Source organism: Oncorhynchus keta, unplaced genomic scaffold (genome assembly GCF_023373465.1).
Source record: "Oncorhynchus keta strain PuntledgeMale-10-30-2019 unplaced genomic scaffold, Oket_V2 Un_contig_10362_pilon_pilon, whole genome shotgun sequence".
Classification (NCBI taxonomy): domain Eukaryota; kingdom Metazoa; phylum Chordata; class Actinopteri; order Salmoniformes; family Salmonidae; genus Oncorhynchus; species Oncorhynchus keta.
This window is the reverse complement of record NW_026277075.1, coordinates 23,290-48,025: the sequence shown is the minus strand read 5'-3', so window position 1 is coordinate 48,025 and position 24,736 is coordinate 23,290. Positions and strand designations below refer to the sequence as shown.

General features: G+C 49.2%; 1 pseudogene; it reads left to right on the top strand.

Moving 5' to 3' along the window:
- LOC127916964 (rho-related BTB domain-containing protein 1-like) overlaps positions 1-24,736 on the top strand; it is a 66,095-nt pseudogene that overhangs the window by 34,612 nt on the left and 6,747 nt on the right.

The following is a 24,736-nucleotide window of genomic DNA, read 5'->3' as shown; positions in this document are numbered from 1 at the left end:
GACCAGGATCCATATGGGATGTTGACCAGATCCATAGGGGATATGGGATGTTGACCAGGATCCATAGGGAATATGGGATGTTGACCAGGATCCATAGGGAATATGGGATGTTGACCAGGATCCATAGGGATATGGGATGTTGACCAGATCCATAGGGAATATGGGATGTTGACCAGATCCATAGGGATATGGGATGTTGACCAGGATCCATAGGGGATATGGGATTTTGACCAGATCCATAGGGAATATGGGATGTTGACCAGGATCCATAGGGAATATGGGATGTTGACCAGATCCATAGGGAATATGGGATGTTGACCAGGATCCATAGGGAATATGGGATGTTGACCAGGATCCATAGGGAATATGGGATGTTGACCAGGATCCATATGGGATGTGACCAGGATCCATATGGGATGTTGACCAGGATCCATATGGGATGTTGACCAGGATCCATATGGGATGTTGACCAGATCCATAGGGATATGGGATGTTGACCAGGATCCATAGGGGATATATGATGTTGTCTCCAGTTGACCAGATCCATAGGGAATATGGGATATTGACCAGGATCCATAGGGAATATGGGATGTTGACCAGGATCCATAGGGAATATGGGATGTTGACCAGGATCCATAGGGATATGGGATGTTGACCAGATCCATAGGGGATATGGGATGTTGACCAGGATCCATAGGGGATATGGGATGTTGACCAGGATCCATAGGGGATATGGGATGTTGACCAGGATCCATAGGGGATATGGGATGCTGACCAGATCCATAGGGGATATGGGATGTTGACCAGGATCCATAGGGGATATGGGATGTTGACCAGATCCATATGGGATGTTGACCTGGATCCATATGGGATGTTGACCAGGATCCATATGGGATGTTGACCAGGATCCATATGGGATGTTGACCAGGATCCATATGGGATGTTGACCAGATCCATATGGGATGTTGACCAGGACCAGGGATCCAGGGATCCATATGGGATGTTGACCAGATCCATATGGGATGTTGACCAGGATCCATATGGGATGTTGACCAGGATCCATAATATGATGTTGACCAGGATCCATAGGGAATATGGGATGTTGACCAGGATCCATAGGGAATGTTGACCAGGATCCATAGGAATGTTGACCAGGATCCATAGGGATATGGGATGTTGACCAGGATCCATAGGGGATATGGGATGTTGACCAGGATCCATAGGGGATGTTGTCTCCAGTTGACCAGGATCCATAGGGATATGGGATGTTGACCAGGATCCATAGGGAATATGGGATGTTGACCAGGATCCATAGGGAATATGGGATGTTGACCAGGATCCATAGGGAATATGGGATGTTGACCAGGATCCATATGGGATGTTGACCAGATCCATATGGGATGTTGACCAGATCCATATGGGATGTTGACCAGGATCCATATGGGATGTTGACCAGATCCATATGGGATGTTGACCAGGATCCATATGGGATGTTGACCAGGATCCATATGGGATGTTGACCAGGATCCATATGGGACATGGGATGTTGACCAGATCCATAGGGAATATGGGATGTTGACCAGGATCCATAGGGAATATGGGATGACCAGATCCATAGGGAATATGGGATGTTGACCAGATCCATAGGGAATATGGGATGTTGACCAGGATCCATAGGGATATGGGATGTTGTCTCCAGTTGACCAGGATCCATAGGGAATATGGGATGTTGACCAGGATCCATAGGGGATATGGGATGTTGACCAGATCCATAGGGATATGGGATGTTGTCTCCAGTTGACCAGGATCCATAGGGAATATGGGATGTTGACCAGGATCCATAGGGGATATGGGATGTTGACCAGGATCCATAGGGGATATGGGATGTTGACCAGATCCATAGGGGATATGGAATGTTGACCAGGATCCATAGGGGATATGGGATGGATCCAGTTGACCAGGATCCATAGGGATATGGGATGTTGACCAGATCCATAGGGGATATGGGATGTTGACCAGGATCCATAGGGAATATGGGATGTTGACCAGGATCCATAGGGAATATGGGATGTTGACCAGGATCCATAGGGATATGGAATGTTGACCAGATCCATAGGGATGTTGTCTCCAGTTGACCAGGATACATAGGGAATATGGGATTTTGACCAGGATCATAGGGGATATGGGATGTTGACCAGATCCATAGGGGATATGGGATGTTGTCTCCAGTTGACCAGGATCCATAGGGAATATGGGATGTTGACCAGGATCCATAGGGATATGGGATGTTGTCTCCAGTTAACCAGGATCCATAGGGAATATGGGATGTTGACCAGGTTCCATATGGGATGTTGTCTCCAGTTGACCAGGATCCATAGGGAATATGGGATGTTGTCTCCAGTTGACCAGGATCCATAGGGAATATGGGATGTTGACCAGGATCCATAGGGAATATGGGATGTTGACCAGATCCATAGGGAATATGGGATGTTGACCAGATCCATAGGGAATATGGGATGTTGACCAGATCCATAGGGAATATGGGATGTTGACCAGATCCATAGGGAATATGGGATGTTGACCAGATCCATAGGGATATGGGATGTTGACCAGATCCATAGGGATATGGGATGTTGACCAGATCCATAGGGATATGGGATTTTGACCAGGATCCATAGGGAATATGGGCTGTTGACCAGGATCCATAGGGAATATGGGATGTTGACCAGGATCCATAGGGAATATGGGATGTTGACCAGGATCCATAGGGAATATGGGATGTTGACCAGGATCCATAGGGAATATGGGATGTTGACCAGATCCATATGGGATGTTGACCAGGATCCATATGGGATGTTGACCAGGATCCATATGGGATGTTGACCAGGATCCATATGGGATGTTGACCAGGATCCATATGGGATGTTGACCAGATCCATAGGGGGATATGGGATGTTGACCAGGATCCATAGGGGATATGGGATGTTGACCAGATCCATAGGGATGTTGTCTCCAGTTGACCAGGATCCATAGGGAATATGGGATGTTGACCAGGATCCATAGGGATATGGGATGTTGACCAGGATCCATAGGGGATATGGGATGTTGTCTCCAGTTGACCAGGATCCATAGGGAATATGGGATGTTGACCAGATCCATAGGGGATATGGGATGTTGACCAGATCCATAGGGAATATGGGATGTTGACCAGATCCATAGGGAATATGGGATGTTGACCAGATCCATAGGGATATGGGATGTTGACCAGGATCCATAGGGGACATGGGATGTTGACCAGGATCCATAGGGGATATGGGATTTGACCAGGATCCATAGGGAATATGGGCTGGGGAATATGGGCTGTTGACCAGGATCCATAGGGAATATGGGATGTTGACCAGGATCCATAGGGAATATGGGATGTTGACCGGATCCATAGGGAATATGGGATGTTGACCAGATCCATAGGGATGACCAGGATCCATATGGGATGTTGACCAGGATCCATATGGGATGTTGACCAGATCCATATGGGATGTTGACCAGGATCCATAGGGATATGGGATGTTGACCAGGATCCATAGGGGGATATATGATGTTGACCAGGATCCATAGGGAATATGGGATATTGACCAGATCCATAGGGAATATGGGATGTTGACCAGGATCCATAGGGAATATGGGATGTTGACCAGGATCCATAGGGATATGGGATGTTGACCAGGATCCATAGGGGATATGGGATTTTGACCAGGATCCATAGGGGATATGGGATGTTGACCAGGATCCATAGGGAATATGGGATGTTGACCAGGATCCATAGGGAATATGATGTTGACCAGGATCCATAGGGAATATGGGATGTTGACCAGATCCATAGGGAATATGGGATGTTGACCAGGATCCATATGGGATGTTGACCAGGATCCATATGGGATGTTGACCAGGATCCATATGGGATGTTGACCAGATCCATATGGGATGTTGACCAGATCCATAGGGGATATGGGATGTTGACCAGGATCCATAGGGGATATATGGGTTGTCTCCAGTTGACCAGGATCCATAGGGAATATGGGATGTTGACCAGGATCCATAGGGAATATGGGATGTTGACCAGGATCCATAGGGAATATGGGATGCTGACCAGGATCCATAGGGAATATGGGATGTTGACCAGGATCCATAGGGGATATGGGATGTTGACCAGGATCCATAGGGATATGGGATGTTGACCAGGATCCATAGGGGATATGGGATGTTGACCAGGATCCATAGGGAATATGGGATGTTGACCAGGATCCATAGGGATATGGGATGTTGACCAGATCCATAGGGAATATGGGATGTTGACCAGGATCCATAGGGAATATGGGATGTTGACCAGGATCCATAGGGATGTTGACCAGGATCCATATGGGATGTTGACCAGATCCATAGGGAATATGGGATGTTGACCAGATCCATATGGGATGTTGACCAGATCCATATGGGATGTTGACCAGGATCCATATGGGATGTTGACCAGGATCCATATGGGATATGGGATGTTGACCAGGATCCATATGGGATGTTGACCAGGATCCATAGGGATATGGGATGTTGACCAGGATCCATAGGGAATATGGGATGTTGACCAGGATCCATAGGGAATATGGGATGCTGACCAGATCCATATGGGAATGTTGACCAGGATCCATAGGGATGGGATTTGACCAGGATCCATAGGGGATATGGGATGTGACCAGATCCATATGGGATGTTGACCAGGATCCATATGGGATGTTGACCAGGATCCATATGGGATGTGACCAGGATCCATATGGGAATATGGGATGTTGACCAGGATCCATAGGGAATATGGGATGTTGACCAGGATCCATAGGGAATATGGGATGTTGACCAGGATCCATAGGGAATATGGGATGTTGACCAGGATCCATAGGGATATGGGATGTTGACCAGGATCCATAGGGATATGGGATGTTGACCAGGATCCATAGGGGATGTTGTCTCCACCAGGATCCATAGGGAATATGGGATGTTGACCAGGATCCATAGGGAATATGGGATGTTGACCAGGATCCATAGGGAATATGGGATGTTGACCAGATCCATATGGGGATGTTGACCAGATCCATAGGGAATATGGGATGTTGACCAGGATCCATATGGGAATATGGGATGTTGATCCATATGGGATTGACCAGGATCCATATGGGATGTTGACCAGATCCATATGGGATGTTGACCAGGATCCATAGGGAATATGGGATGTTGACCAGGATCCATAGGGAATATGGGATGTTGACCAGATCCATAGGGATATGGGATGTGTCTCCAGTTGACCAGGATCCATAGGGAATATGGGATGTTGACCAGATCCATAGGGATATGGGATGTTGACCAGATCCATAGGGATATGGGATGTTGTCTCCAGTTGACCAGGATCCATAGGGAATATGGGATGTTGACCAGATCCATAGGGATATGGGATGTTGACCAGATCCATAGGGGATATGGGATGTTGACCAGATCCATAGGGGATATGGGATGTTGACCAGGATCCATAGGGGATATGGGATGTTGTCTCCAGTTGACCAGGATCCATAGGGGATATGGGATGTTGACCAGATCCATAGGGGATATGGGATGTTGACCAGATCCATAGGGAATATGGGATGTTGACCAGGATCCATAGGGGATATGGGATGTTGACCAGGATCCATAGGGATGTTGACCAGATCCATAGTTGTCTCCAGTTGACCAGGATCCCAGGATAGGGGATATATGGGATGTTGACCAGATCCATAGGGGATATGGGATGTTGTCTCAGTTGACCAGATCCATAGGGAATATGGGATGTTGACCAGATCCATAGGGGATATGGGATGTTGTCTCCAGTGACCAGGATCCATAGGGAATATGGGATGTTGACCAGGATCCATAGGGATATGGGCTGTTGACCAGGATCCATAGGGAATATGGGATGTTGTCTCCAGTTGACCAGGATCCATAGGGAATATGGGATGTTGACCAGGATCCATAGGGAATATGGGATGTTGACCAGGATCCATAGGGAATATGGGATGTTGACCAGATCCATAGGGAATATGGGATGTTGACCAGGATCCATAGGGATGTTGACCAGTCCATGATGTTGACCAGGATCCATAGGGAATATGGGATGTTGACCAGGATCCATAGGGATATGGGATGTTGACCAGATCCATAGGGGATATGGGATGTTGTCTCCAGTTGACCAGGATCCATAGGGAATATGGGATGCTGACCAGGATCCATAGGGAATATGGGATGTTGACCAGGATCCATAGGGAATATGGGATGTTGACCAGATCCATAGGGAATATGGGATGTTGACCAGGATCCATAGGGAATATGGGATGTTGACCAGATCCAGGGAATATGATGTTGACCAGATCCATAGGGATATGGGATGTTGACCAGGATCCATAGGGGATGCTGACCAGGATCCATAGGGAATATGGGATGTTGACCAGGATCCATAGGGAATATGGGATGTTGACCAGATCCATAGGGATGTTGACCAGATCCATAGGGGGGATGTTGACCAGATCCATAGGAATATGGGATGTTGACCAGATCCATAGGGAATATGGGATGTTGACCAGATCCATATGGGATGTTGACCAGGATCCATAGGGGGATGTTGACCAGGATCCATAGGGATATGGGATGTTGACCAGGATCCATAGGGGATGTTGTCTCCAGTTGACCAGATCCATAGGGAATATGGGATGTTGACCAGATCCATAGGGATGTTGATGGGATATGGGATGTGACCAGATCCATAGGGGATATGGGATGTTGACCAGGATCCATAGGGAATATGGGATGTTGACCAGATCCATAGGGAATATGGGATGTTGACCAGATCCATAGGGATGTTGACCAGGATCCATAGTATGATGTTGACCAGGATCCATAGGGAATATGGGATGTTGACCAGGATCCATAGGGAATATGGGATGTTGACCAGATCCATAGGGAATATGGGATGTTGACCAGGATCCATAGGGAATATGGGATGTTGACCAGGATCCATAGGGGATATGGGATGTTGACCAGGATCCATAGGGAATATGGGATGTTGACCAGGATCCATAGGGGATATGGGATGTGACCAGGATCCATAGGGAATATGGGATGCTGACCAGATCCATAGGGATATGGGATGTTGTCTGACCAGGATCCATAGGGAATATGGGATGTTGACCAGGATCCATAGGGATATGGGATGTTGACCAGGATCCATAGGGATGTTGTCTCCAGTTGACCAGGATCCATAGGGAATATGGGATGTTGACCAGGATCCATAGACCAGGATCCATAGGGAATATGGGATGTTGACCAGGATCCATAGGGAATATGGGATGTTGACCAGGATCCATAGGGAATATGGGATGTTGTCTCCAGTTGACCAGGATCCATAGGGAATATGGGATGTTGACCAGATCCATAGGGATATGGGATGTTGACCAGGATCCATAGGGAATATGGGATGTTGACCAGGATCCATAGGGAATATGGGATGTTGACCAGATCCATAGGGGATATGGGATGTTGACCAGAATCCATAGGGATCCAGTTGACCAGGATCCATAGGGAATATGGGATGTTGACCAGATCCATAGGGATATGGGATGTGACCAGATCCATAGGGATATGGGATGTTGACCAGGATCCATAGGGAATATGGGATGTTGACCAGATCCATAGGGAATATGGGATGATGTCTGACCAGGATCCATATGGGATGTTGACCAGGATCCATATGGGATGTTGACCAGGATCCATAGGGAATATGGGATGTTGACCAGATCCATAGGGAATATGGGATGTTGACCAGGATCCATAGGGAATATGGGATGTTGACCAGGATCCATAGGGAATATGGGATGTTGACCAGATCCATAGGGAATATGGGATGTTGACCAGGATCCATAGGGATATGGGATGTTGACCAGGATCCATAGGGATATGGGATGTTGACCAGGATCCATAGGGAATATGGGATGTTGACCAGGATCCATAGGGAATATGGGATGTTGACCAGGATCCATAGGGAATATGGGATGTTGACCAGGATCCATAGGGAATATGGGATGTTGACCAGATCCATAGGGAATATGGGATGTTGACCAGATCCATATGGGATGTGACCAGGATCCATATGGGATGTTGACCAGGATCCATATGGGATGTTGACCAGATCCATATGGGATGTTGACCAGGATCCATAGGGATATGGGATGTTTACCAGGATCCATAGGGAATATGGGATGTTGACCAGGATCCATAGGGAATATGGGATGTTGACCAGGATCCATAGGGAATATGGGATGTTGACCAGATCCATAGGGAATATGGGATGTTGACCAGGATCCATAGGGGATATGGGATGTTGACCAGGATCCATAGGGGATATGGGATGTTGACCAGATCCATAGGGAATATGGGATGTTGACCAGGATCCATAGGGAATATGGGATGTTGACCAGATCCATAGGGAATATGGGATGTTGACCAGATCCATAGGGAATATGGGATGTTGACCAGGATCCATAGGGATATGGATGCTGACCAGGATCCATAGGGATGTTGACCAGGATCCATAGGGATGTTGACCAGGATCCATATGGGATGTTGACCAGGATCCATATGGGATGTTGACCAGGATCCATAGGGAATCCATATGGGATGTTGACCAGATCCATAGGGAATATGGGATGTTGACCAGATCCATATGGGAATATGGGATGTTGACCAGGATCCATAGGGAATATGGGATGTTGACCAGGATCCATAGGGAATATGGGATGTTGACCAGGATCCATAGGGGATATGGGATGTTGACCAGGATCCATAGGGGATATGGGATGCTGACCAGGATCCATAGGGAATATGGGATGTTGACCAGGATCCATAGGGAATATGGGATGTGACCAGGATCCATAGGGAATATGGGATGTTGACCAGGATCCATAGGGAATAGGATCCATAGGAATATGGGATGTTGACCAGATCCATAGGGAATGGGATTGACCAGGATCCATGGGATGTTGACCAGATCCATAGGGAATATGGGATGTTGACCAGGATCCATAGGGAATATGGGATGTTGACCAGGATCCATAGGGAATATGGGATGTTGACCAGATCCATAGGGAATATGGGATGTTGACCAGATCCATAGGGAATATGGATGACCAGGATCCATAGGGAATATGGGATGTTGACCAGATCCATAGGGGATATGGGATGTTGTCTCCAGTTGACCAGGATCCATAGGGAATATGGGATGTTGACCAGGATCCATAGGGAATATGGGATGTTGACCAGGATCCATAGGGATATGGGATGTGTCTCCAGACCAGATCCATAGGGAATATGGGATGTTGACCAGGATCCATAGGGATATGGGATGTTGACCAGTTGACCAGGATCCATAGGGATATGGGATGTTGACCAGGATCCATAGGGATATGGGATGTTGACCAGATCCATAGGGATATGGGATGTTGTCTCCAGTTGACCAGATCCATAGGGGATATGGGATGTTGACCAGGATCCATAGGGATATGGGATGTTGACCAGGATCCATAGGGAATATGGGATGTTGACCAGATCCATAGGGAATATGGGATGTTGACCAGGATCCATAGGGATATGAATGTTGACCAGATCCATAGGGATATGGATGTTGACCAGATCCAGGATACATAGGGAATATGGGATTTTGACCAGATCCATAGGGATATGGGATGTTGACCAGGATCCATAGGGGATATAGGGATGTTGTCTCCAGTTGACCAGGATCCATAGGGAATATGGGATGTTGACCAGGATCCATAGGGATATGGGATGTTGTCTCCAGTTAACCAGGATCCATAGGGAATATGGATGTTGACCAGGATCCATATGGGATGTTGTCTCCAGTTGACCAGGATCCATAGGGAATATGGGATGATGTCTCCAGTTGACCAGGATCCATAGGGAATATGGGATGTTGACCAGGATCCATAGGGAATATGGGATGTTGACCAGGATCCATAGGGAATATGGGATGTTGACCAGGATCCATAGGGAATATGGGATGTGACCAGGATCCATAGGGAATATGGGATGTTGACCAGGATCCATAGGGAATATGGGATGTTGACCAGATCCATAGGGATATGATGTTGACCAGGATCCATAGGGATATGGGATGTTGACCAGGATCCATAGGGAATATGGGATGTTGACCAGATCCAGTTGACCAGGATCCATAGGGAATATGGATGTTGACCAGGATCCATAGGGAATATGGGATGTTGACCAGGATCCATAGGGAATATGGGATGTTGACCAGGATCCATAGGAATATGGATGTTGGGGATCCATATGGGATGTTGACCAGGATCCATAGGGATGTTGATCCATATGGGATGTTGACCAGGATCCATATAGGATGTTGACCAGATCCATATGGGATGTTGACCAGGATCCATAGGGATGTTGACCAGGATCCATAGGGGATATGGGATATTGACCAGATCCATAGGGAATATGGGATGTTGACCAGGATCCATAGGGAATATGGGATGTTGACCAGGATCCATAGGGAATATGGGATGTTGACCAGGATCCATAGGGGATATGGGATGTTGTCTCCAGTTGACCAGGATCCATAGGGAATATGGGATGTTGACCAGATCCATAGGGGGGATGTTGACCAGGATCCATAGGGGATGTTGATCCAGTTGACCAGGATCCATAGGGAATATGGGATGTTGACCAGATCCATAGGGAATATGGGATGTGACCAGATCCATAGGGAATATGGGATGTTGAGTTGACCAGATCCATAGGGAATATGGGATGTTGACCAGGATCCATAGGGAATATGGGATGGGATGTTGTCTGACCAGGATCCATAGGGAATATGGGATGTTGACCAGATCCATAGGGATCCAGGATATATGGATGTTGACCAGGATCCATAGGGATATGGGATGTTGACCAGGATCCATAGGGAATATGGGATGTTGACCAGGATCCATAGGGAATATGGGATGTTGACCAGATCCATAGGGATGTTGACCAGGATCCATAGGAATATGGGATGTTGACCAGATCCATAGGGATATGGATGGACCAGGATCCATAGATGGATGGGATATGTCTCCAGTTGACCAGGATCCATAGGGAATATGGGATGTTGACCAGATCCATAGGGGATATGGGATGTTGACCAGATCCATAGGGGATATTGGATGTTGACCAGGATCCATATATGGGATGTTGACCAGGATCCATAGAGATATGGGGATGTTGACCAGGATCCATAGGGAATATGGGATGTTGACCAGGATCCATAGGGAATATGGGATGTTGACCAGGATCCATAGGGAATATGGGATGCTGACCAGGATCCATAGGGAATATGGGATGTTGACCAGGATCCATAGGGGATATGGGATGTTGACCAGGATCCATAGGGGATATGGGATGTTGACCAGGATCCATAGGGATATGGGATGTTGACCAGGATCCATAGGGGATATGGGATGTTGACCAGGATCCATATGGGATGTTGACCAGGATCCATAGGGATATGGGATGTTGACCAGGATCCATAGGGGATATGGGATGTTGACCAGGATCCATAGGGGATATGGGATGTTGACCAGGATCCATATGGGATGTGACCAGGATCCATAGGGATGTTGACCAGGATCCATAGGGATGTTGACCAGGATCCATATGGGATATGGGATGTTGACCAGATCCATAGGGAATATGGGATGTTGACCAGGATCCATATGGGATGTTGACCAGGATCCATATGGATGTTGACCAGGATCCATAGGGATATGGGATGTTGACCAGATCCATAGGGGATATGGGATGTTGACCAGATCCATATTTGACCAGGATCCATAGGGATATGTTTGACCAGGATCCATAGGGAATATGGGATGTTGACCAGGATCCATAGGGAATATGGGATGTTGACCAGGATCCATAGGGATATGGAAGTTGACCAGGATCCATAGGGATATGGGATGTTGATCCAGGATCCATAGGGAATATGGGATGTTGACCAGGATCCATAGGGAATATGGGATGTTGACCAGGATCCATAGGGGATATGGGATGTTGACCAGATCCATAGGGATATTGTCTCCAGTTGACCAGGATCCATAGGGAATATGGGATGTTGACCAGGATCCATAGGGGAATATGGGATGCTGACCAGGATCCATAGGGAATATGGGATGTTGACCAGGATCCATAGGGATAGGATGACCAGATCCATATGGGATGTTGACCAGGATCCATATGGGATGTTGACCAGGATCCATATGGAATATGGGATGTTGACCAGGATCCATAGGGAATATGGGATGTTGACCAGGATCCATAGGGAATATGGGATGTTGACCAGATCCATAGGGATGCTGACCAGGATCCATAGGAATATGGGATGTTGACCAGGATCCATAGGGGATGTTGACCAGGATATAGGGAGGGTCTCCAGTTGACCAGGATCCATAGGGATATGGGATGTTGACCAGGATCCATAGGGAATATGGATGTTGACCAGGATCCATAGGGGATATGGGATGTCTGACCAGGATCCATAGGGAATATGGGATGTTGACCAGGATCCATAGGGAATATGGGATGTTGACCAGGATCCATAGGGAATATGGGATGTTGACCAGGATCCATAGGGAATATGGGATGTTGACCAGATCCATAGGGATGGGATGTTGTCTCCAGTTGACCATCCATAGGGAATATGGGATGTTGACTCCATAGGGGATATGGGATGTTGACCAGATCCATAGGGGATATGGGATGTTGACCAGGATCCATAGGGGATATGGGATGTTGACCAGGATCCATAGGGATATGGGATGTTGACCAGGATCCATAGGGATATGGGATGTTGTCTCCAGTTGACCAGGATCCATAGGGATATGGGATGTTGACCAGATCCATAGGGAATATGGGATGTTGACCAGGATCCATAGGGGAATATGGGATGTTGACCAGGATCCATAGGGGATATGGAATGTGACCAGGATCCATAGGGATATGGGATGTTGACCCAGTTCCAGGATACATAGGGAATATGGGATTGACCAGGATCCATAGGGATATGGGATGTTGACCAGGATCCATAGGGATATGGGATGTTGTCTCCAGTTGACCAGGATCCATAGGAATATGGGATGTTGACCAGGATCCATAGGGGATATGGGATGTTGTCTCCAGTTAACCAGATCCATAGGGAATATGGGATGTTGACCAGGATCCATATGGGATGTTGTCTCCAGTTGACCAGGATCCATAGGGAATATGGGATGTTGTCTCCAGTTGACCAGATCCATAGGGAATATGGGATGTTGACCAGGATCCATAGGGAATATGGGATGTTGACCAGGATCCATAGGGAATATGGATGTTGACCAGATCCATAGGGAATATGGGATGTTGACCAGGATCCATAGGGAATATGGGATGTTGACCAGGATCCATAGGGGATATGGGATGTTGACCAGGATCCATAGGGATATGGGATTTTGACCAGGATCCATAGGGATATGGGATTTGACCAGATCCATAGGGAATATGGGATGTCTGACCAGGATCCATAGGGAATATGGGATGTTGACCAGGATCCATAGGGAATATGGGATGTTGACCAGGATCCATAGGGAATATGGGATGTTGACCGGATCCATAGGGAATATGGGATGTTGACCAGGATCCATATGGGATGTTGACCAGGATCCATATGGGATGTTGACCAGGATCCATATGGGATGTTGACCAGGATCCATATGGGATGTTGATCCAATTGACCAGGATCCATAGGGGATATGGGATGTTGACCAGGATCCATAGGGGATATGGGATGTTGACCAGGATCCATAGGGAATATGGGATGATCCAGTTGACCAGGATCCATAGGGAATATGGGATGTTGACCAGGATCCATAGGGATATGGGATCCAGTTGACCAGGATCCATAGGGAATATGGATGTTGACCAGGATCCATAGGGGATATGGGATGTTGACCAGATCCATAGGGGGATATGGGATGTTGACCAGGATCCATAGGGAATATGGGATGTTGACCAGGATCCATAGGGGATATGGGATGTTGACCAGGATCCATAGGGAATATGGGATGTTGACCAGGATCCATAGGGAATATGGGATGTTGACCAGGATCCATAGGGGATATGGGATGTTGACCAGGATCCATAGGGAATATGGGATGTTGACCAGGATCCATAGGGAATATGGGATGTTGACCAGATCCATAGGGATATGGGATGTTGACTCCAGACCAGGATCCATAGGAATATGGGATGTTGACCAGATCCATATGGGATATAGTTGATGTTGACCAGGATCCATAGGGGATATGGGATGTTGTCTCCAGACCAGGATCCATAGGGAATATGGATGTTGACCAGGATCCATAGGGAATATGGGATGTTGACCAGGATCCATAGGGAATATGGGATGTTGACCAGGATCCATAGGGAATATGGGATGTTGACCAGGATCCATAGGGATATGAGATGTTGACCAGGATCCATAGGGAATATGGGATGTTGACCAGGATCCATAGGGAATATGGGATGTTGACCAGGATCCATAGGAATATGATGTTGACCAGATCCATAGGGAATATGGGATGTTGACCAGGATCCATAGGGAATATGGGATGTTGACCAGGATCCATAGGGATATGGGATGTTGACCCAGGATCCATAGGGGATATTGACCATGGATCCATATGGGATGTTGACCAGGATCCATAGGGAATATGGGATGTTGACCAGGATCCATAGGGAATATGGGATGTTGACCAGGATCCATAGGGAATATGGGATGTTGACCAGGATCCATAGGGAATATGGGATGTTGTCTCCAGTTGACCAGGATCCATAGGGAATATGGGATGTTGACCAGGATCCATAGGGGATATGGGATGTTGACCAGGATCCATAGGGAATATGGGATGTTGACCAGGATCCATAGGGGATATGGGATGTTGACCAGGATCCATAGGGATATGGGATGTTGACCAGGATCCATAGGGATATGGGATGTTGACCAGGATCCATAGGGGATATGGGATGTTGACCAGGATCCATAGGGGAATATGGGATGTTGACCAGGATCCATAGGGGATATATGGGATGTTGACCAGGATCCATAGGGGATATGGGATGTTGACCAGGATCCATAGGGGATATGGGATGTTGTCTCCAGGGATTGACCAGATCCATAGGGAATATGGGATGTTGACCAGGATCCATAGGGATGTTGATATGGGATGTTGACCAGGATCCATAGGGAATATGGGATGTTGTCTCCACCAGGATCCATAGGGAATATGGGATGTTGACCAGGATCCATAGGGAATATGTTATGGGATGTTGACCAGATCCATAGGGAATATGGGATGTTGACCAGGATCCATATGGGATGTTGTCTCCAGTTGACCAGGATCCATAGGGAATATGGGATGTTGACCAGTTGACCAGGATCCATAGGATGTTGATATGGGATGTTGACCAGGATCCATAGGGGATATGGGATGTTGACCAGGATCCATAGGGAATATGGGATGTTGACCAGGATCCATAGGGAATATGGGATGTTGACCAGATCCATAGGGAATATGGGATGTTGACCAGGATCCATAGGGAATGCTGATCCATATGGGATGTTGACCAGGATCCATAGGAGATATATGGGATGTTGACCAGATCCATAGGGGATATGGGATGTTGACCAGGATCCATAGGGAATATGGGATGTTGACCAGGATCCATAGGGATATGGGATGTTGACCAGATCCATAGGGATATGGTCTGTTGACCAGGATCCATAGGGAATATGGGATGTTGACCAGGATCCATAGGGAATATGGGATGTTGACCAGGATCCATAGGGGATATGGGATGTTGTCCAGGACCAGGATCCATAGGGGATATGGGATGTTGACCAGGATCCATAGGGGATATGGTCTCCAGTTGACCAGGATCCATAGGGGATATGGGATGTTGACCAGGATCCATAGGGAATATGGGATGTTGACCAGGATCCATAGGGAATATGGGATGTTGACCAGGATCCATAGGGGATATGGGATGTTGACCAGGATCCATAGGGATATGGGATGTTGTCTCCAGTTGACCAGGATCCATAGGGAATATGGGATGTTGACCAGGATCCATAGGGATATATGGATCCAGCTGACCAGGATCCATAGGGAATATGGGATGTTGACCAGGATCCATAGGGATATGGATGTTGACCAGGATCCATAGGAATATGGGATGTTGTCTCCAGTTAACCAGGATCCATAGGGAATATGGGATGTTGACCAGGATCCATAGGGAATATGGGATGTTGACCAGGATCCATAGGGAATATAGGATGTTGACCAGGATCCATAGGGAATATGGGATGTTGTCTCCACCAGGATCCATAGGGAATATGGGATGTTGACCAGGATCCATAGGGAATATGGGATGTTGTCTCCACCAGGATCCATAGGGAATATGGGATGTTGACCAGGATCCATAGGAATATGGGGATATTGTCTCCAGTTGACCAGGATCCATAGGGAATATGGGATGTTGACCAGGATCCATAGGGAATATGGGATGTTGACCAGATCCATAGGGAATATGGGATGTTGACCAGGATCCATAGGGGATATGGGATGTTGACCAGGATCCATAGGGAATATGGGATGTTGACCAGGATCCATAGGGAATATGGGCTGTTGACCAGGATCCATAGGGAATATGGGATGTTGACCAGGATCCATAGGGAATATGGGATGTTGACCAGGATCCATAGGGAATATGGGATGTTGACCAGGATCCATAGGGGATATGGGATGTTGACCAGGATCCATAGGGATATGGGATGTTGACCAGGATCCATAGGGATATGGGATGTTGTCTCCAGCTGACCAGGATCCATAGGGGATATGGGATGTTGTCTCCAGTTGACCAGGATCCATAGGGAATATGGGATGTTGACCAGGATCCATAGGGAATATGGGATGTTGACCAGGATCCATAGGGGAATATGGGATGTTGACCAGATCCATAGGGGATATGGGATGTTGACCAGGATCCATAGGGAATATGGGATGTTGACCAGGATCCATAGGGAATATGGGATGTTGACCAGGATCCATAGGGAATATGGGATGTTGACCAGGATCCATAGGGAATATTGGATGTTGACCAGGATCCATAGGGGATATGGGATGTTGACCAGGATCCATAGGGGATATGGGATGTTGACCAGGATCCATAGGGGATATGGGATGTTGTCTCCAGTTGACCAGGATCCATAGGGAATATGGGATGTTGACCAGGATCCATAGGGGATATGGGATGTTGACCAGATCCATAGGGGATATGACCAGGATCCATAGGGAATATGGGATGTTGACCAGGATCCATAGGGGATATGGGATGTTGTCTCCAGTTGACCAGGATCCATAGGGACCATATGGGATGTTGACCAGGATCCATAGGGATATGGGATGTTGTCTCCAGTTGACCAGGATCCATAGGGAATATGGGATGTTGACCAGGATCCATAGGGATATGGGATGTTGTCTCCAGTTAACCAGGATCCATAGGGAATATGGGATGTTGACCAGGATCCATATGGGATGTTGTCTCCAGTTGACCAGGATCCATAGGGAATATGGGATGTTGTCTCCAGTTGACCAGGATCCATAGGGAATATGGGATGTTGACCAGGATCCATAGGGAATATGGGATGTTGACCAGGATCCATAGGGAATATGGGATGTTGACCAGATCCATAGGGAATATGGGATGTTGACCAGGATCCATAGGGAATATGGGATGTTGACCAGGATCCATAGGGATATATGATGTTGACCAGGATCCATAGGGGATATGGGATGTTGACCAGGATCCATAGGGGATATGGGATGTTGACCAGGATCCATAGGGAATATGGGATGTTGACCAGGATCCATAGGGAATATGGGATGTTGACTCCAGGGAATATGATGTTGACCAGGATCCATAGGGAATATGGGATGTTGACCAGGATCCATAGGGAATATGGGATGTTGACCAGGATCCATAGGGAATATGGGATGTTGACCAGGATCCATATGGGATGTTGACCAGGATCCATATGGGATGTTGACCAGGATCCATATATGGGATGTTGACCAGGATCCATATGGGATGTTGACCAGGATCCATATATGGGATGTTGACCAGGATCCATAGGGATATGGGATGTTGACCAGGATCCATAGGGAATATGGGATGTTGACCAGGATCCATAGGGATATGTTGTCTCCAGTTGACCAGGATCCATAGGGAATATGGGATTTTGACCAGGATCATAGGGGATATGGGATGTTGACCAGGATCCATAGGGAATATGGGATGTTGACCAGGATCCATAGGGATATGGATGTTGACCAGGATCCATAGGGATATGGGATTGTCTGACCAGGATCCATAGGGGATATGGGATGTTGACCAGGATCCATAGGGAATATGGGATGTTGACCAGGATCCATAGGGAATATGGGATGTTGACCAGGATCCATAGGGATATGGGATGTTGACCAGGATCCATAGGGGATATGGGATGTTGACCAGGATCCATAGGGAATATGGGATGTTGTCTCCAGTTGACCAGGATCCATAGGGAATATGGGATGTTGACCAGGATCCATAGGGATATTGTCTCCAGTTGACCAGGATCCATAGGGAATATGGGATGTTGTCTCCAGTTGACCAGGATCCATAGGGAATATGGGATGTTGACCAGGATCCATAGGGAATATGGGATGTTGACCAGGATCCATAGGGAATATGGGATGTTGACCAGGATCCATAGGAATATGGGATGTTGACCAGGATCCATAGGGGAATATGGGATGTTGACCAGGATCCATAGGGAATATGGGATGTTGACCAGGATCCATAGGGATATGGGATGTTGACCAGGATCCATAGGGAATATGGGATGTTGACCAGGATCCATAGGGGATATGGGATGTTGACCAGGATCCATAGGGGATATGGGATGTTGACCAGGATCCATAGGGATATGGGATGTTGTCTCCACCAGGATCCATAGGGATATGGGATGTTGTCTCCAGACCAGGATCCATAGGGAATATGGGATGTTGACCAGGATCCAGGGAATATGATGTTGACCAGGATCCATAGGGAATATGGGATGTTGACCAGGATCCATAGGGAATATGGGATGTTGTCGCCAGTTGACCAGGATCCATAGGGAATATGGGATGTTGACCAGGATCCATAGGGAATATGGGATGTTGACCAGGATCCATAGGGAATATGGGATGTTGACCAGGATCCATAGGGAATATGGGATGTTGACCAGGATCCATAGGGAATATGGGATGTTGACCAGGATCCATAGGGAATATGGGATGTTGACCAGGATCCATAGGGAATATGGGATGTTGACCAGGATCCATAGGGAATATGGGATGTTGACCAGGATCCATAGGGAATATGGGATGTTGACCAGGATCCATAGGGAATATGGGATGTTGACCAGGATCCATAGGGGATATGGGATGTTGACCAGGATCCATAGGGGATATGGGATGTTGACCAGGATCCATAGGGATATGGGATGTTGTCTCCAGTTGACCAGGATCCATAGGGAATATGGGATGTTGTCTCCACCAGGATCCATAGGGGATATGGGATGTTGACCAGGATCCATAGGGAATATGGGATGTTGTCTCCAGACCAGGATCCATATGGGATGTTGACCAGGATCCATATATGGGATGTTGACCAGGATCCATATATGGGATGTTGACCAGGATCCATAGGGAATATGGGATGTTGACCAGGATCCATAGGGATATGGGATGTTGACCAGGATCCATAGGGAATATGGGATGTTGTCTCCAGTTGAACAGGATCCATAGGGATATGGGATGTTGACCAGGATCCATAGGGAATATGGGATGTTGTCTCCAGTTGACCAGGATCCATATGGGATATTGTCTCCAGTTGACCAGGATCCATAGGGGATATGGATGTTGTCTCCAGTTGACCAGGATCCATAGGGATATGGGATGTTGACCAGGATCCATAGGGAATATGGGATGTTGTCTCCAGTTGAACAGGATCCATAGGGGATATGGGATGTTGACCAGGATCCATAGGGAATATGGGATGTTGTCTCCAGTTGACCAGGATCCATATATGTCTCCAGTTGTCTCCCATATAGGATATGGGATGTTGACCAGGATCCATAGGGATATAGGATGTCTCCAGTTGACCAGGATCCATAGGGGATATGGGATGTTGACCAGGATCCATAGGAATATGGGATGGTCTCCAGTTGAACCAGGATCCATAGGGGATATGAGATATTGGATTGACAGGATCCATAGGGGCTATTGTCTCCAGGCAGACCAGGATCCAACAGTATGTCTCATAGTTGACCAGGATCCATAAGGGGACCAGGATCCATAGGGGATATGGGATGTTGACCAGGATCCATAGGGGATATGGGATGTTGACCAGGATCCATAGGGGATATGGGATGTTGACCAGAGATCCATAGGGATATGGGATGTTGACCAGGATCCATAGGGATATGGGATGTTGACCAGATCCATAGGGAATATGGGATGTTGTCTCCAGTTGACCAGGATCCATAGGGATATAGGATGCTCCAGTTGACCAGCATCCATAGGGATATATGGGATTGTCTCCAGTTGACCAGGATCCATAGGGAGATATGGGATGTTGTCTCCAGTTGACCAGGATCCATAGGGATATAGGGATGTTGTCTCCAGTTGACCAGGATCCATAGGGATATAGGATGTTGACCAGGATCCATAGGGAATATGGGATGTTATCTCCAGTTCATTTATTAAACCCCAGGTAGCAGTAGGAACAGTGACATGACAGGTTCATCAGAGTAACTCTGACAGTAAAAATAGACGTCATTCAGAGATCTTTAAATAGCCGTTAGGACAAGGACACTGTCTGAACACAGAGTCCTGTTCTGTTTCACTGCTCTCAGGCAGGCAGACCAGCAGGCTAACAGGCAGACCAGCAGGCTAACAGGCAGACAGGCAGACCAGGGCTAACAGTCTAACACTACGTCTCTCTTCATAACCATGGGGACATCTTTATTTTAGTGTGGTAGAAAGCTACTACCCGGTGTCCTAGTTTTTACAGAGCCTCTAGTCTGCTGCTAGTCTTTACAGAGCCTCTGTAGTCTGCTGCTAGTCTTCACAGGGCCTCTGTAGTCTTTACAGAGCCCCTGTAGTCTCTAATGTTGGTCTTTACTGACATTGAAACAGGACATTTAGATGTTGTCAAATGATTTGTCTCTGTTCTTTCCTGTGTGTGTCTGTGTCTGCCTGCGTGTGTGTCTGTGTGTATCTGTGTGTTTAGGTCTCGTTCCCAGGCACCAGCAGGGTGTGTATGCAGGCTGTTCTGGAGTATCTCTACACCAATCAGCTTTGTCCCATGGCAGAGCTGGACCCTATGGAGCTGACGGCCCTGGCTAACAGACTCTGTCTCCCCAGACTGACTGCTCTGACAGGTACTAACCCTGGCTAACAGACTCTGTCTCCCCAGACTGACTGCTCTGACAGGTACTAACCATAACCCTGGCTAACAGACTGTCTTCCCAGACTGACTGCTCTGACAGGTACTAACCATAACCCTGGTTAACAGACTGTCTCCCCAGACTGACTGCTCTGACAGGTACTAACCATAACCCTGGTTAAGACTGTCTCCCCAGACTGACCGCCCTCACAGGTGCTTGATCCATCAGCAGTCTGCTCTGCCCAGAGCCATCTGTTTCGAGATTTGGGCTTTTAGACTGTAGAATATTGTTCTAGTTCTAGACCTTCAGTTACATAGCATTCAATATCCCCATGTAATGTCAATGGGGAGATAACATCGCTGCAGTGCATCACAATTTGTTTATTCGAAATCCACTGGCTGAGGAGCGGGGTCGATCAGGACACTGGCTGAGGAGCAGGGTCGATCAGGACACTGGCTGAGGAGCAGGGTCGATCAGGACACTGGCTGAGGAGCGGGGTCGATCAGGACACTGGCTGAGGAGGACACTGGCTGAGGAGGGGTCGATCAGGACACTGGCTGAGGAGCACACTGGCTGAGGAGCAGGGTCGATCAGGACACTGGCTGAGGAGCGGGGTCGATCAGGACACTGGCTGAGGAGCAGGGTCGATCAGGACACTGTCGATCAGGACACTGGCTGAGGAGCACACACTGGCTGAGGAGCGGGGTCAGGACACACTGGCTGAGGAGCAGGGTCGATCAGGACACTGGCTGAGGGGGTCGAGCACTGGCTGAGGAGATCAGGACACACTGGCTGAGGAGCAGGGTCGATCAGGACACTGGCTGAGGAGCGGGGTCGATCAGGACACTGGCTGAGGAGCGGGGTCGATCAGGACACTGGCTGAGGAGCGGGGTCGATCAGGACACTGGCTGAGGAGCGGGGTCGATCAGGACACACTGGCTGAGGAGCAGGGTCGATCAGGACACTGGCTGAGGAGCAGGGTCGATCAGGACACTGGCTGAGGAGCGGGGTCGATCAGGACACTGGCTGGGGAGCAGGGTCGATCAGGACACTGGCTGAGGAGCAGGGTCGATCAGGACACTGGCTGAGGAGCGGGGTCGATCAGGACACTGGCTGAGGAGCGGGGTCGATCAGGACACTGGCTGAGGAGCGGGGTCGATCAGGACACTGGCTGAGGAGCGGGGTCGATCAGGACACACTGGCTGAGGCTGAGCAGGGTCGATCAGGACACACTGGCTGAGGAGCAGGGTCGATCAGGACACTGGCTGAGGAGCAGGGTCGATCAGGACACTGGCTGAGGAGCAGGGTCGATCAGGACACTGGCTGAGGAGCAGGGTCGATCAGGACACTGGCTGAGGAGCAGGGTCGATCAGGACACTGGCTGAGGAGCGGGGTCGATCAGGACACACTGGCTGAGGAGCGGGGTCGATCAGGACACACTGGCTGAGGAGCGGGGTCGATCAGGACACTGGCTGAGGAGCGGGGTCGATCAGGACACACTGGCTGGGGAGCGGGGTCGATCAGGACACACTGGCTGAGGAGCAGGGTCGATCAGGACACTGGCTGAGGAGCGGGGTCGATCAGGACACTGGCTGAGGAGCGGGGTCGATCAGGACACACTGGCTGAGGAGCGGGGTCGATCAGGACACTGGCTGAGGAGCGGGGGTCGACACACTCAGGACACACTGGCTGAGGAGCGGGGGCTCGATCAGGACACACTGGCTGAGGAGCGGGGTCGATCAGGACACTGGCTGAGGAGCAGGGTCGATCAGGACACACTGGCTGAGGAGCGGGGTCGATCAGGACACACTGGCTGGCTGAGGCTGAGCGGGGTCGATCAGGACACTGGCTGAGGAGCGGGGTCGATCAGGACACACTGGCTGAGGAGCGGGGTCGATCAGGACACACTGGCTGAGGAGCGGGGTCGATCAGGACACTGGCTGAGGAGCGGGGTCGATCAGGACACACTGGCTGAGGAGCGGGGTCGATCAGGACACTGGCTGAGGAGCGGGGTCGATCAGGACACACTGGCTGAGGAGCAGGGTCGATCAGGACACTGGCTGAGGAGCGGGGTCGATCAGGACACACTGGCTGAGGAGCGGGGTCGATCAGGACACACTGGCTGAGGAGCACTGGGGGGAGCGGGGCCGATCAGGACACACTGGCTGAGGAGCGGGGTCGATCAGGACACACTGGCTGAGGAGCGGGGTCGATCAGGACACTGGCTGAGGAGCGGGGTCGATCAGGACACACTGGCTGAGGAGCGGGGTCGATCAGGACACACTGGCACTGAGGAGCGGGGTCGATCAGGACACACTGGCTGAGGAGCGGGGTCGATCAGGACACTGGCTGAGGAGCGGGGGGAGCGATCAGGACACACTGGCTGAGGAGCGGGGTCGATCAGGACACACTGGCTGAGGAGCGGGGTCGATCAGGACACTGGCTGAGGAGCGGGGTCGATCAGGACACTGGCTGAGGAGCGGGGATCAGACACTGGCAGGACACACTGGCTGAGGAGCGGGGTCGATCAGGACACACTGGCTGAGGAGCGGGTCGATCAGGACACTGGCTGAGGAGCGGGGCCGATCAGGACACTGGCTGAGGAGCGGGGTCGATCAGGACACACTGGCTGAGGAGCGGGGTCGATCAGGACACACTGGCTGAGGAGCGGGGTCGATCAGGACACACTGGCTGAGGAGCGGGGTCGATCAGGACACACTGGCTGAGGAGCGGGGTCGATCAGGACACACTGGCTGAGGAGCGGGGTCAGGACACACTGGCTGAGGACACACACTGGCTGAGGAGCGGGGTCGATCAGGACACACTGGCTGAGGAGCGGGGTCGATCAGGACACACTGGCTGAGGAGCGGGGTCGATCAGGACACACTGGCTGAGGAGCGGGGTCGATCAGGACACACTGGCTGAGGAGCGGGGTCGATCAGGACACACTGGCTGAGGAGCGGGGTCGATCAGGACACACTGGCTGAGGAGCGGGGGACACTGGCGATCAGGACACACTGGCTGAGGAGCGGG